Genomic DNA, 14,848 nt, shown 5'->3' with positions numbered 1-14,848 from the left:
TTAGGTGTGCGGCCCCCTGATGATGGTGAGTCTTCTCTTCATGGTCTTACTATAAATGTTTCATTTTGCAACAATTCCACGGGTTGGGTGAAGCCCCCTAGCTAGAAATAGAGTTGGAACAATTCTAGAAAGACACTGCATACGCATAAGTGTGGTCACAAGCTTCACAAGAGTGACACATGACCAACCATTAGGTCGGGGACAAAAGTGCAACCTCACAATGTCCTATGACTGATCACTAATGGAACATATCGTGTCATCGCAAATTCCCTCAGGACACGAACACTCAGCAAAACAAACACGGATTTTTTTGAGTACAGAATAAAAATGGTGTCTAGTGATTGCAGAGTCCCAAGAAGGGCAACTTGGAATGCTATTCTCAAGAAACAATTGAAAAATATTTGATTGAAAATATAAACCTTCTATTGATAAAGCTATAAGTACTTCTGTTTGATTATTTTCCTAAAATCTGTGTGTTTTAATGATTAGAAACAATGTGTGAATTTATTTGTATAAAACTAAAAATTATGAAATAAATCTCTTTAAAAACAAGAATTCTAATTTCTACCAGTCTTAAGCACAGAACTTTTGATCTGTTAATAAGAGGATGCAAGTCAAGGAATAAAAAGTTCTGGTTCTAGAAAAAGCAAGAATGTGGGGGTGGTTTTTTGTTTTAAAAAGTCTTTTGTGAATTATGTTTTTCTAAAACATGTTTTTCAAATATAGAGAGACCTTTGTAAAATAACCCTTTAAACTTCAAAATGATTAAAAAGCATTTATATGATGAAAATGGGAAATTTAACATTTTACTTTAATATTAAGAATGGAGTTTGTTGTTTTTCTCTATAGGCAAAGAAGCAATTGCTTTATGCAAATGTAATGTATTATGAGGATTCAATTGAAATGCATTGTAATTGTATTATGCTAGTTACAATTGTAAAAAATGGCACCTTTTGTGAATTGGTGCTAGTAAAACCTTTAGTAAAATCTAAAAAATATATGCTTCCAGAGAAATATTTCTACTTGAACATTTTGGATAAATTTTACTTTATTCGACTAGGTAATAAAGTTTCATGGTTCAGTAAAATCAAAACAATACAGAAAGGTATGCACTAAAATGTTTATTCTTATCCTTTTTTCATCCACTACATCCAGCTTGTTCTCCGTAGGTAGCCATTTATATTAATTTCCTGTTTGTCATCCTAGTGTTTGTTTTGAAGATATAAGCAAGTATGAATATTTATTCTTATTTCCCTGCTTTTTCTCATATAAAAAGTAGCATAATAAAGGTACTGTTAAATACTTTGCTTTCTTCACTTACTTTATAACCTGTAGACCTTTCTTTGTCATACACAGAAAGCCTCTGCATTCTTTTTTTCCCCTTTATTTTAGCTGTATAGTATTCCACTATGTGGCTTTACCATGGTCTATTCAATTGATCTCTTATTCTTGGAGCCTGCTTGTTTCCAATCTTGTGCTGTGGTGCCCTTCAAGAATGTTTTAGGGGCAGGCCAGGTGGCGCAGTGGTTAAGTGCGCACATTCCGCTTTGGCGTCCTGGGGTTCACCGGTTCGGATCCCAGGTGGGGACATGGCACTGCTTATCAAGCCATGCTGTGGTAGACATCCCACATATAAAGTAGAGGAAGATGGGCACGGATGTTAGCTCAGGGCCAGTCTTCCTCAGCAAAAAGAGGAGGATTGGCAGTGGATTGGTTCCCTTTTCTGCACATCCTCACCAACCCCTGTTAATTTTTGTCTTTTTGATTATAGCCATTCTAACTGGTGTGAGGGGATATCTCATTGTGGTTTCCATTTGCATCTCCTTGATGTTGACCACATTTTCATGCACATGTTGGCCATTTGATGTCTTCTTTGGAAAAATGTCTATTCATGTCCTCTGCCCATTTTTTAACTTGATCATTTGGGTATTTTTGCTATTGAGTTGTATAAATCCTTTATGTATTTTGGATATTTACCCCTTATGAGATAACAGACAATCATGATTTGCAAATATCTTCTCCCATTCAGTAAGTTGTCTTTTCATTTTGTTGATGGTTTATTTTGCTGTGTAGAAGCTTTTTAGTTTGATGTAGTCCCACTTGCTTATTTTTGCTTTTGTTGCCTTTGCAACAGAGTCAAGTCTACAGACCTCAGTCACGACTGTGGAACCTGAAACAGCTCAGGGCCTTGGTTCCAGCCCCTCCAAGCCATGGTACAGGGCCAGTGCTGTCCACCCAGGGACCCATCCAGTGACCAGGCAGCAGCCCTCCCAACAAACTGGTGGGAACCACACCTATGATACATATGGTAATAGGCTTGCTGAATGAGAACCTGAAAGTGGACCCTTGCCTCAGTGCCACCCTACTGAACAAATGCTAGAAGTCGTCCCGTCTATCCAGGGATCAGATGGCATTCATGCCCGCCTGATCCTCTAGTAACAAGCTGGTCAACTGCAGACCCAGCAACAGACTCATGACTGGCTCCAACCCAGCATGACTAAAATTCCAGAGGTAATCCCATCAGCCCAGGAAACAGACAAGAGAAGATCTTTTCCTGATGAAACCAGTCTGTAAAGAATAAAAGAGGTGTTTGCTCCTTCAAAGACATAGACACCAATGCAAGTCTACATGGATCACAAGGAATCAGGCAAATGTAACACCACCAAAGGAAACTAATAAAGCTCCAGTAACTGAGCCCAAAGAAATGGAGGTCTAGAGAAAGAATTCAGAATAATTATCTTAAAGAAACTGAATGAAGTGCAAGAAAACAGAGACAGACAACTAAGTAAAATGAGGAAAACAATGCCTGATGAAAAGGGGAATTTTAATAAAAAAAATAGAAACCATATAAAAGACCCAAACAGAAATCCTGGAGCTGAAGAATACAGTAACAGAATTGAAAAAAAATTCAATAGAGAGCTTCAATAACAGACTTGATCATGGAGAAGAAAGAATCAGTGAACTCAAAGACAGATAATTTGAAAATAGTTAGAGGAACAAAAAGAAAAATCAATAATCATCAGGGAAATGCAAATGAAAACTATGCTAAGATATCACCTTACATCCACTAGAATGGCTATAATCACCAAGACAAGAAATAACAAACGTTGAAGAGGATGTGGAGAAAAGCAAACCTTCATACACTGCTGCTGGGAATGCAAACTGGTGCAGCCATAATGGAAAATAGTATGAAGATTTCTCAAAAAATTAAAAATAGAAATACCATATGAGTCAGCTATGCCATTATTAGATATTGATCCAAAGAACTTGAAATTAAAATTCAAAGAGACTTATGTGACCCTATGTTCATTGCAGCATTATTCACTATAGCCAAGAAGTGGAAGCAACCTAAGTGCCCATTGACTGATGATTGGATAAACAAGAAGTGGTATATATATACAATGGAATACTACTCAGCTATAAAAAAAGACAAAATTGTCCCATTCACAACAACATGGATGGACCTTGAGGGTATTATGTTAAGCAAATTAAGCCAGACAGAGAAAGACAAACATGACATGATTTCACTTGTATGTGGAAGATAAACAAACACAGGGACAAAGAGAACAACTAAGTGGTTACCAGAGGGGAAGGGGGTTAGGGGATGGGCACAAGGGGTGAAGGGGCACATATATATGGTGACTGTAAAAAATAATGTACAACTGCAATTTCACAATGTTATAAAGCATTATGACCTCAATAAAGGAAAGTTAAAAAACAATAATACTAGAAATAACTACAACTACAATAATTTGTATTGGATACACAATATAAAAAGATGTAAAGTGTGACATCAATAGCATAAAATGTCGGGGGGGGAGTAAAAGCATAGAGTTTTTGTATGCAATCAAAGGTAAGTTGTTATCAGCTTAAAATAGACTGTTATATCTATAAAATGTTTTCTGTAAGCTTCATGATAACCATAAAGAAAAAACCTGTAGTAGATACAAAAAGATAAAGAGCAAGGAATTAAAGCGTACCACTATGAAAAATATGTCACAAAGGAAGACACAAACAGAAGAATGAAGGAATAAAGGAACTAAAAACAGAAAATAATTAACAAGGTGGCAGTAGTAAGCTCTTACCTAACAATAAGCACTTTAAACATAAATGGACTAAATACTTTAATTAAAAGACAGTAAGTGGCTAAATGGATTAAAAAAATATGATTCAAAAGTATGCTTCCTATAAGAGTCATCTTAGCTTTAAGAACACACATAAGCTAAAAGTGAAGAGATGGAAAAAGATATTCTATGCAAATGGTAATCAAAGGAGAGTAGGAGTAGCTATTATTATATCAGATAAAATAAACATTCAGTCAAAACTGGTCACAAAAGACAAAGAAGGTCACCAAATAGTGACAAGGGGTCGATTCATCAAGAAGATATAACAATTATACATACATATGCACCCAACATTATGGCATCTATTTAAAGTAAATATTAACAGAAATGTGGGGAGAAATAGACAGCAATACAATAATAGTAGGGGACTTTAATATCCTATTGTCAACATTGGATAGATCATCCAGACAGAAAATTAATAAGGAATAGTGGTCTTGAAAAATACTATAGAGCAAATGGACCTGGCAGACATACAGAACATTCCTTTTGACAGCACTAGAATACACATTCTTCTCAAGCATACTTGAAACATTCTCCAGGATAGATCATGTGTTGGGCCACAAAGCAATCCTTACCAAATTTAAGAAGATTGGAATCATATCTAGTATCTTTTCCAACCACAGTGATATGAAACTAGAAATCAATAGCAGGAGGAAAACTGAAAAATTCACAAATACGTGAAAATTAAACAGCCCAGTCCTGGATAACCAATGAGTCAAAGAAGAAGTCAAAAGAGAAATCAGAAAGCGTCTGGAGACAAATGAAAATGAAAATGCAACATACTAAAACTCATGGGATGCAGCCAAAAGCACTTCTAATAGGGAAATTTATAGTAATAAATATCTACATTAAGAAAAAGGAAAGACCTCAAATAAACAACCTAACTTTACACTCCAAGGAACTGGATAAAGAAGAAAAAAGTAAGCCCAAAGTTAGCAGAAGGAAGGAAATAATAAAGATTATAGCAGAAATAAGTGAAATTGAAACTAGAAAGACAACAGAAAAAAATCAGTGAAACTAATATTTGTTTTTTTAAAAGATAAACGAAGTTGATAAACCTTTAGCTAGACTAAGAAAGAAAGAGAGAAGACTCAAATAAACAACATCATAGATGAAAGAAGAAACGTTACAACTGACACCATAGAAACACAAAGCATCATGAGAAGTTACTATGAATTATTAGACACCAATAAATTCGATGGCCTAGAAGGAATGGATAAATTCCTAGAAACATAAACCTGCCAAGACTGAATTATGAAGAAACAGAAAATCTAAACAGACTAGTAGCAAGTAAGAGGATTGAATCAGTAATCAAAAACCTCCCAACAAACAACAGCCCAGGACCAGATGGTTTCACTGGCGAATTCTACCAAAATTTTGAAGAATTAATACAAACTCTTCTAAAACTCTTCCAAAAAATTGAAAAGAGGGAACACTCCAAAATGTGTCTTATGAGGCCAACATTACCCTGATATCAAATCCAGACTAAGGATACTACAAGAAAGAAAAACTACAAGCCAATATCTTTGTAAATATAGATGCAAAGTTCTGAACAAAATTCTAGCAAACTGAATTCAACACCACATTAAAAGGATCACATACCCTAATCAATTAGGACTTATCCTTGAGATGCAAAGATGGTCCAACATATGTAAATCAATAAATGTGATACACCACATTAATAGAATGAAGGATAAAAATCATATTATCTTCTCAATAAATGCAGAAAAAGTGTTTGACAAAGTTCAATACCCCTTCATGATAAAAAAATCTCTCAACAAATTGGGTATAGAAGGGTACTTCAACATAATAAAGGCCTATATAACAAGCCTATGGCTGATATCATACTCAACTCTGGAAGTCTTAGCCACAGCAATTAGTTAACAAGAAGAAATAAAAGGCATCCAAATTGGAAGGGAAGAAGTAAAATTGTCTATGTTTGCGGGTGACAAAATCTTATATACATGTAACACTAAAGACTCCACCAAAAAGCTGTTAGAACTAATAAACAAATTCAGTAAAGTTGCAGGATACAAAATCAACATAAAAACTCAGTTCCATTTCTATACATTAACAACAAACTATCTTATAGATAAATAAAGAAAATTTTATTTACAGTAGCATGAAAAACAATAAAATATTTAAGAATAAATTTAACCAAGAAGATGAGAGATCTGCACACTGAAAGCTATAAGACGTTGATGAAAGAAATTGAAGACAGAAATAATTGGAAAGATATCCCATGTTTGTGGATCAGAAGTATTAATATTGGTAAATATCCATAATACTCAAAGCCATTTATAGATTCAATGCAATCTGTATCAAAATTGCAATGGCATTTTTCACAGAAATAGAAAAACAATCTTAAAATTCGTATGGAACTACAAAAGACTACAAATAGTCAAAGCGATCTTGAGAAAGAAGAACAAAGCTCGAGGCATCATACTTCCTGATTTCAAACTATATTATAAAGTTATAGTAATCAAAATAGTATGGTACTGGCGCAAAAACAGACACATAGAGGGCCCAGCCCTGGTGGCCTGGTGGTTAAGTTCGGTGTGCTTTGCTTTGGCAGCCTGGGTTTGGTTTCTGGGTGCAGACCTACACCACTCATCTGTCAGCAGCCATGCTGTGACAGAGGGTTACATACAAAAAGAGGAAGATTGGCAACAGACATTAGCTCAGGGAAAATCTTCCTCAGCCAAAACAAAACAAAACAAAACAAACTCATACCAGACACATAAACCATGCAATAGAATAGAGAGCCCAGAAATAAACCCATGCATGTGGTCAAAATATTTATATATTTTAGGATTCCTACAAATCACCTAGGCCAAGATTCCCATTTAAGGGGACAAAGTTTCCAACATGTAAGCATAATATGAATCACCAAATTCTAACCACAGCTTTTGGGAATATGGTGGACACAGTATACAAAATAACCATACTAATGAACACTACCAGAAATGCTGTACAAAATAACAGGTTTAAAATCTTCCCAAAAGCTTGAAGAGCTGACAAGGGTGTAAGTAATCTTCAGGCCAAAATCTAAGTAAGAAAAAATACAGAAGGCAGCGTAGAGAGACAGAGAAATAAAAAATATGAAAAAGCAACTAAAAGGCATGGAGATAGAATAAGAAATTCTTACATACATCTAACTGGAATTTCAGAAAAAGGAGGAGATGGAAAAATGGAGTAGAGGCAATGTTATAAGAGATTTTTTTTTTTTTTTGAGAATATCACCCAGCTGATTAAAGATACAAATCCACAGATTCAGAAATATAGGAAATCCCAAGGAAGATTATGAAGAAAAGAAATCCACATCTACAGAAAACTAATAGCAAAGAGAATATCTTAAAACAGACCAAGAAAAAGGACAAATCACCACCAAAGGAGTTACTATTATACTGATACCCAACTTCTCAACACGAAACATGGAAGGCAGAAAACCACATCCTGCCAACTTAGAATTCTGTAACCAGTGAAAATATTTTTCAAGGATGAAGGTAAAAATCAAGAGTTATTGTCTTCTAGCATCCACTATAGATGTAGTGAAGAATGTAAGGAAGTCTCTGAAGTGTACAGATTCAGGCCAAATATCTCAGGTCTCATATTACAGGCTGGGAGACCCATATGGGTTTTAATATGGCCTTTCGGATTCGCCACAGTCTTTGCTTGCTTTTGTAGCTCGTTCCTGCTTGCCAGGAAAAACTGTTCTCTCCCTATCCTCAAATTCCTTGACTGATAGATAGTTATCATGTGACATTTCCTTGTGTCATCCATAGAGAGCTACTATAAACTTGGGATGGTAAGATGGAGAGACATCATTCTGTGGAAGAAAACTTCCCCCCTCTTCGTCCCCCAACAGTAAGGCTGCATGTCAGAGAGGCTGCTGGTTTAGACCTTGAAAAACCAATAAGAACTTATGTTTCAGTTCTCCTGAACAAATAGTTTGACCTCTTTCAAAAATCAGTTGTAAGTATGCTTTACAAATGGCTCTTTAGAAATTACTAACCTAGGCTCTATTACCCTATTTTAAGAGAACTGAACAGATTATCCTGCCATGTTGGAATATTTTGCCACGATCAGTTCGCTTCTTAATTTAATGTACCTAAATTTTGTGCCTGGAAAAGTGGGTCAAACTGGGTGTAAAACTTTGTGTTGCATGTGTTTGCTTCATTTCTTCCTTTATGAGGCTTTTGGGTAAATAATAAAGCTTTCCTCACAGCCTGGAGCCTGAGGTCTCATTTTCTACAACAATTCACCAAAATTACTCTTGAGTGGAGCAGTTTAATAAGCCTATGATGTAGCGGCTGAGACCTCAAGGTCTTCTTTAAGGGAAAAAAACATAATCTGTAAACTGTCTTCAAAGGAAGGTGAGTTTTGTGGCTGGAGAGACCCTCATTATGCTGAGCACGCTAACAAGTCTGCTGAGGTGAATTTCTCTGTGGGTGTGAGATGGGTGAGGAATTTGAAGTTGGGGTGAGTGTCTATAAGAATCTTGAAATGAATGAGCAGAACCAGCGAGGATCAAGATATAGACTGAGAAATAAAAGTTAAGAACAAAACCTCTTGGGATAACATATCTATTATCCTAGGGTGGGGGTTAATCTTTTGTGTGCCGTGTACCCCTTGGCACTCTGGGGAAACCTAGAGAGCTCTTTACATGCATAAAATAAAATATAAAGAATTACAAGGGAAACCAATTATATTGAAAAATAATTATCCAAATATAAAAAAGAAACAAATTTGAGATATAGTAACATATGTGCTTCGTTGTTAACACTTTACATAGAAAGATCTAGCAGCGAGTCTAAAAACCACCACAGATTCTGAAGTAGTGATGATCATCGGATACATTTCCAGATACAACAACCAGAAGGTGACATGAAGATGTCTGTGATTTCTGTTAGTGAGAAAATTACAGGTCCTTCCAACACTGTTGTCTATATTCATCATGGAAGGAAATGCTTAACTTCATTGTTTTTGTCCAACCAAGGACACAGACCCTAGATTAAGAACTCTGCTCTAGGGTATAACATAAATTTCCCCCTTCCCCAGGTATTGTCTAGGAAAGATGACCTTGGGATGCAATGCTTCCATGTGAGCGGATTCTCTTAGCAAACATCAAGGACAAGGAAGCAAGATGGGGGCCCAATCACCAGCCAATTTTCAGTCCCAAGGCATTTATCAAGGGATCAGTGACCCGTGGCTCTGCCCTGCTGGGGTTGGAGACGAGGCCTCTGCCTGTCAACTTGTACACACTCAATGCAAGTGACCAAGAAGAACACATAATGAATATCCACTTATGAGAGAAATGCACTTAAGAACCAGGAAATAAGTAGATTAAATATTTCCCTAAGGTACATTAGGAAGGCTGAAAGGGCTTTGTGATTGCTTCCACCTCCTCATATCTGTGTAGTGCTTTTAACCTTCTCAAAGCATTTTTTCCATCTATTATCTAATCTGTTTTTCACCACCGCTCTAGGGTTGACAGTGTAGCTATTATTCTAAAAATATATATTTAAAACACAAATTTGCCAGAATCAGAGCAAAAATTCAGAGTCGAATAAGCAGTGATATCTCTGAGAATACAACTATTTCATCCTCAGAGGGAAAATTTAAATAAAATGAAATATTTAGCATATAAATAATCTCCCTTTGCTGTTAAAGCAGAGAAAAGATAGTACTAAGCGCTTATTAAAGGAGAACACACTTTTAGGTGAAATTTTCCCCCAAAAAATATGTTTACAAAAAATTCAAATAATACAGTAGGGTTGAAGAGTATACTTTAGATATTTCCCCCCACTTAATAAAAAAAATCAGAGAAGTTGTATTAAGCTGAGTCCAGTTAAGAGGCAGAAATAACAACAGTTATTTGAACAGAGACAATTTAATATAAAGAATTGTTAACTAGGTATAAAGTTGTTAACTAGGTAACTGAGAGGGTAAAACGAGAATATGGCAGGGGTCTGAAAACTACAACCTCTGGACCAAATCTGGCTTGCTGCCTGTTTTTGTAGATAACGTTTTATCGGAACACAGCCGTGCTCATTTATTTACATATTGTTTATGGCTGCTTTGTGCTATAATGACAGAGTTAAATAGTCTCAACAGACCATATGGTGTGCAAAGCCTAAAATAATTGCTGACATCCGGCTCTTTGCTGCAGAGGTTTGCTGACCCCTGCTCAGAGGCAGGGTATTGGGGAATTAGCAACTGTAGAAAGCAGCTTCCGCCTCCAGAACTAGAGGAGCAAAGAGCAGGGGTTGCAATGATTAACAGTTAGAAGCTTGGAGGAGCCCAAACTCAGACCTCTGAGAAGGGGGTTGCAGTCTGGCTGCTGCTGGTGTCTCAGGGAGGGGATGCCATGAGACTGGTCCTACAAGAGTTGGAAAAACCATAAACCAGGTCCTTTGAGTGAGGAAATGAAGCTCAAAGGGGTTAGGAGACTTGCCTTAAGACCACACAGCCTTACTAGCAGAACTGGAAGTTTCTTCAGGAAATGGCATTTCAGAATTGGCTTAAAAGACCGAAAGGAGAGAGAGTCTGGCAGTATGGTGGTATGGGAAGGGCATGCTCGCTTAGGAAATAACTCAAGGGGAAAGTGAAATGCAGGAATAAAGCTTGGAAGAGAGGATGAAAAGGGCACCAAATCCTCATGCCTAGACCACTCTCCAGACAGATTAAATCAGGACCTTTGGGTGTGGCCCTCAGGCATCAGTATTTTTGAGAGCTCTCCAGGTTATGCCAAGGTGGGGCCAAAGCTGAGACCAAATGTTTGAAACCAAGAGATGCATGCATTCATGTTCAGAAGCCGTGGGCCTCCTACCCCCGTTCCTGCCTCACCCCTGGAGTCTTCCCACTTTGGAAGGAGTCCATAGCTTTTGGGCAGAGGAGCCGCTTCTGCATTGGGTGGGGAGGTGGCAAAGGGTGGCAGAGAGGCCACAGCCCCTTATGCCTCAGCAAACAGAGACTCAGGCCGCCAGTTCCTGGTGTTGCGGCTGCTGTTCCCAGACTACTTGCTAAGAGCAGCTTGGCTCCATCTCCTTTCTTCCTCCTGCAGTCAAGCCTGTTCATAAAGCTCCTTTCATCCAGCGAGGTCACCGTCAGAGCAGCAGCCCTTGTGTAATGAAGGTAAAACAAACCCTCATGAGGGAGGAAAACACCCACACACGAAAGAGGCTGGGGCGGGAATGGCACAGCCCCAGGGAGCTCTGACATGGGGCCTCCTGCGGAATGTGCCGCCGAGGGACCCAAGGGAGGCAGATTTGCTGTGCGGCATGGCCCGGGCCTGCTCAGCCAAGCGCTCCTGTCGCTCAGGCTTACCAACGCTTTTCACAGGGGAAGCACACTGAGAGAGGGCCTGAGAAAGCAAGCCTGCGTCTGCTTTCACATAATTTTCCATGACAAAAAGGGTGCATGTACATTTAAAAATTTTTTGAAAAACACTGAAAAGCACAAATTATCACCTGTTTTCCACAACCCAGATACGACTACGGGTTGAATTGTGGGGTAATCGGCCTGGACATGCAATGCATACATGAAATAAAATATAGATAGAGCAAAATTTGGGTCATATTGATTGTATACCCTTGTACTTTTTTTTTTTTAACTTAATATGTCTTGAGTGTTGTAATCTGTAGCATTATTTTGAACAGTTTGCTGGATTCTATTGCATGGATAGCATAGCTTATTTATTTTTTTTAAGACTTTTTTTAGAGCAGTTTTATGTTCACAGCAAAGTTGAGTGGAAGGTACAGAGATTTCTCATATACCCCCTGACCCCACACATGCACAGCCTCCCCCATTATCAATAGCCCTCACTAGAGAGGTACATTTATTACAATTGATGAGCCTACATTGACACATTATCATCCAAAGTCCATAGTTTACATTAGGGCTCACTCTTAGTGTTGTACTTTCTATGGATTTGGACAAATGCATAATGGCAGGTATCCATCATTATAATATCATACAGAGTATTTTCGCTGGCCTAAAAATCCTCTGTAGCACAGCTTGCTGAATCACCCCCCTATTATTGGACACTTGACTTGTTTTTATTTTTCAGTCTCATAAATAATACTATAATGATCATCCTTAGAGGTAAGTGTTGATCCACATACGTGATTATTTTTCAGTTCCTCTTAGGTTCCAAGCTGTAGGCTTTTGTACTCTTTACCTGGAACACTTCTCCCTCTCCAGGCTCTTTACTTAATTTCTACTTATTCCTTCAAGTCTGAGCTTAAAACGTCAATTCCTCCAGGGAGCCTTCCTGGCCCCAAGGCCAGGTTAGATTTACCTGTTGGATACTTTGATAGCAACTTGTGCTTTTCTTTCTCAGCACTAGCACATTTATTTCTGTCTTGTTCTCTACTAGGCCCCCAGACTTTGGATGGTGTCTGGTCCAGAATAGGCCTTCAAGCATTTGTTAATTGAATCTATCCTTACGTCAATGCTTCTAAGCTGGATTTTCGGACATCTTTTCATCTTTCAGAGAGAGAAAGTTTTAGAAGACAGATTTGGCCTCCAGTTCATCCACAGTCATCAGGCTGCAAGGCACAGGTTGCAGGTAATGAAGCGAAGACCAGAGCCTGATCATTCCGAGTGTTAATTAAATGTGCTTGCCTGATGACCACAGTCAGCTCTACCAACGCAGGCCCAGGAAGCATACCTTGGTTTCCCCAGAGGATAAATTCATCTTTACTGGAGGAAAACCTACATATCTACCCATCCATCTGTCCATCAGCTCATCCATCCATCCATCCATTCATGCATTCATCCATCCTCCATCCATCCATCCATCCGTCCAACCATCCATCCATCCATCCAGCCTCCATCCATCCATTCATCCATCCATCCTATATAGGCTGAGCATATATTATTCTTTTGCTCACCAAATACTTACTGAGTGTCTACCATGTGCCAGGCATAGTTCAATGTTCAGTGAAAATGGTGGACAACATCTCTTTACTCTTGGAATTTATAATTCATCTATTATGTGGAAAACATTGTGCCATTAATTTAGAGAATATCCATGGAGAAAAGGACATGGTTCTTATCCCTAAAGAACTTACAACCTACTGATGAGTTATGGCAAGCACACAAATAGCATAACACCAGTAGAAGATGAGAGCTGGAAACTAAGAATTATGGGCGAGCATAGCATTACTTCCTTATTCTATTGCTCCTGAAAGAGTTTCCGTGTTTGTACATAATTTCAACTTTTGGTCCAGTGGTGGGACATCATTCAAGCTGATCCATACTCTCATCTCAGTTGATTGGTCTAGGGAAGGAAGCTGACCAAGCTTGGCCAATCTGCCTCTTGTCCTGAAATATTTCAAACTAAAACTGAGAGTTTCTGTTTCTTTCTAAGAGTATACATGTTAAAAGGAAAGCTTCCAAGGAGCTGTAGGCAACATATTTCTTGCTGTGTGGAGAAAAATGGGCTGCAGCGAGACAGAATGGAAACTAAATGAAGAGAGGTTCAGGAGATGGAGAGTCTGGCTGCCTTTTGGTCCACGGTTCCAGTTGTTCCCACAGCCCGGCTGTAACTTCTCCCTTTTCTTGTCTTGTTTGTTCAAATGTTACTTGTATTTCAAGAGCCAACATATTCATCACTGGTGTTTATCAGTTAGGTTTGGCTTTGTGTCACCTGCAGCTAAAAGAATTCTTTCTAAAATTAAAGGCTTTCCAGAGGAGTTGAAATTCGAGCTGAGTCTTAAGGATTTATGTATTTTAAGTTTTGGCTTTTGCTCCAAGCTTCAGCTACCAAAGAAAATGACTCAAATCATATTTCAATTGTCATTTTGTACTTTTAAAAAATTGAAATAACTTTTTCCCTGATAATATAAAATGTATGAATATTTCAAATAATATGGAAAAAGTTAATGTTTATCCCCTGACTCTATGTAATCCCACCCTCCAGAAGTAACGGCTGTTAACAATTTTGGATAATCATTCAACACACACCCAATATAATCTGTTCTTTTCTCAATATAAGCATCTTTTAAAATGTTTTTATTTTAAAAAATTTTTATTTGGAAATAATTTCAAATTTACAAAAATTTGAAAAATTAAAACAGTACCACGAAAAGAAAACCCACCTACAGGGCCAACCCAGTGGTGTAGTGGTTAAGTTTGCCTGCTTCACTTTGGCGGCCTGGGGTTTGCAGGTTTGACCCCAGGCATGGACCTACACACTGCTCATCAGCCATGCTGTGGCGGCATCCCACATAGAAAATAAAGGAAGATTGGCACAGGTGTTAGCTTAGGGCCAATCTTCCTCCCCCCCATTCCAAAAAAAAGAAAGAAAGAGAGAAAGAAAGAAAAAACCCCTATAGATTCATCTTATTTCATTTGCTCTTTCTCTTTGAATCATTTGAAAGCAAGCTGTACACATCATGACACTTTACTTCTAAATTCTTTAGGGTGCATATTCTAAGAATGGATATAATCTTTTACATCACTACAGTACAGTTGTCAATTTCATAAATTGATACTGACACAATGCTTTTTTATTGTGGTTATGATGGTATACAAGATTGTGAAATTTCAGTTGTACGTTACTATTTGTCAGTCATTTTATAGGTGTACCACTTCACCCTTTGTGTCCACTCCCCACCCTCCTTTCCCCTGGTAACCACTAATCTGTTCTCTTTGTCCATGTTTTTGTTTATCTTCCACTTGTGAGTGGAGTTGTACAAAGTTTGTCTTTCTCTATC

Source organism: Equus quagga, unplaced genomic scaffold (genome assembly GCF_021613505.1).
Source record: "Equus quagga isolate Etosha38 unplaced genomic scaffold, UCLA_HA_Equagga_1.0 252_RagTag, whole genome shotgun sequence".
NCBI classification, from domain to species: Eukaryota; Metazoa; Chordata; class Mammalia; order Perissodactyla; family Equidae; genus Equus; species Equus quagga.
This window is presented reverse-complemented; position numbering follows the sequence as displayed.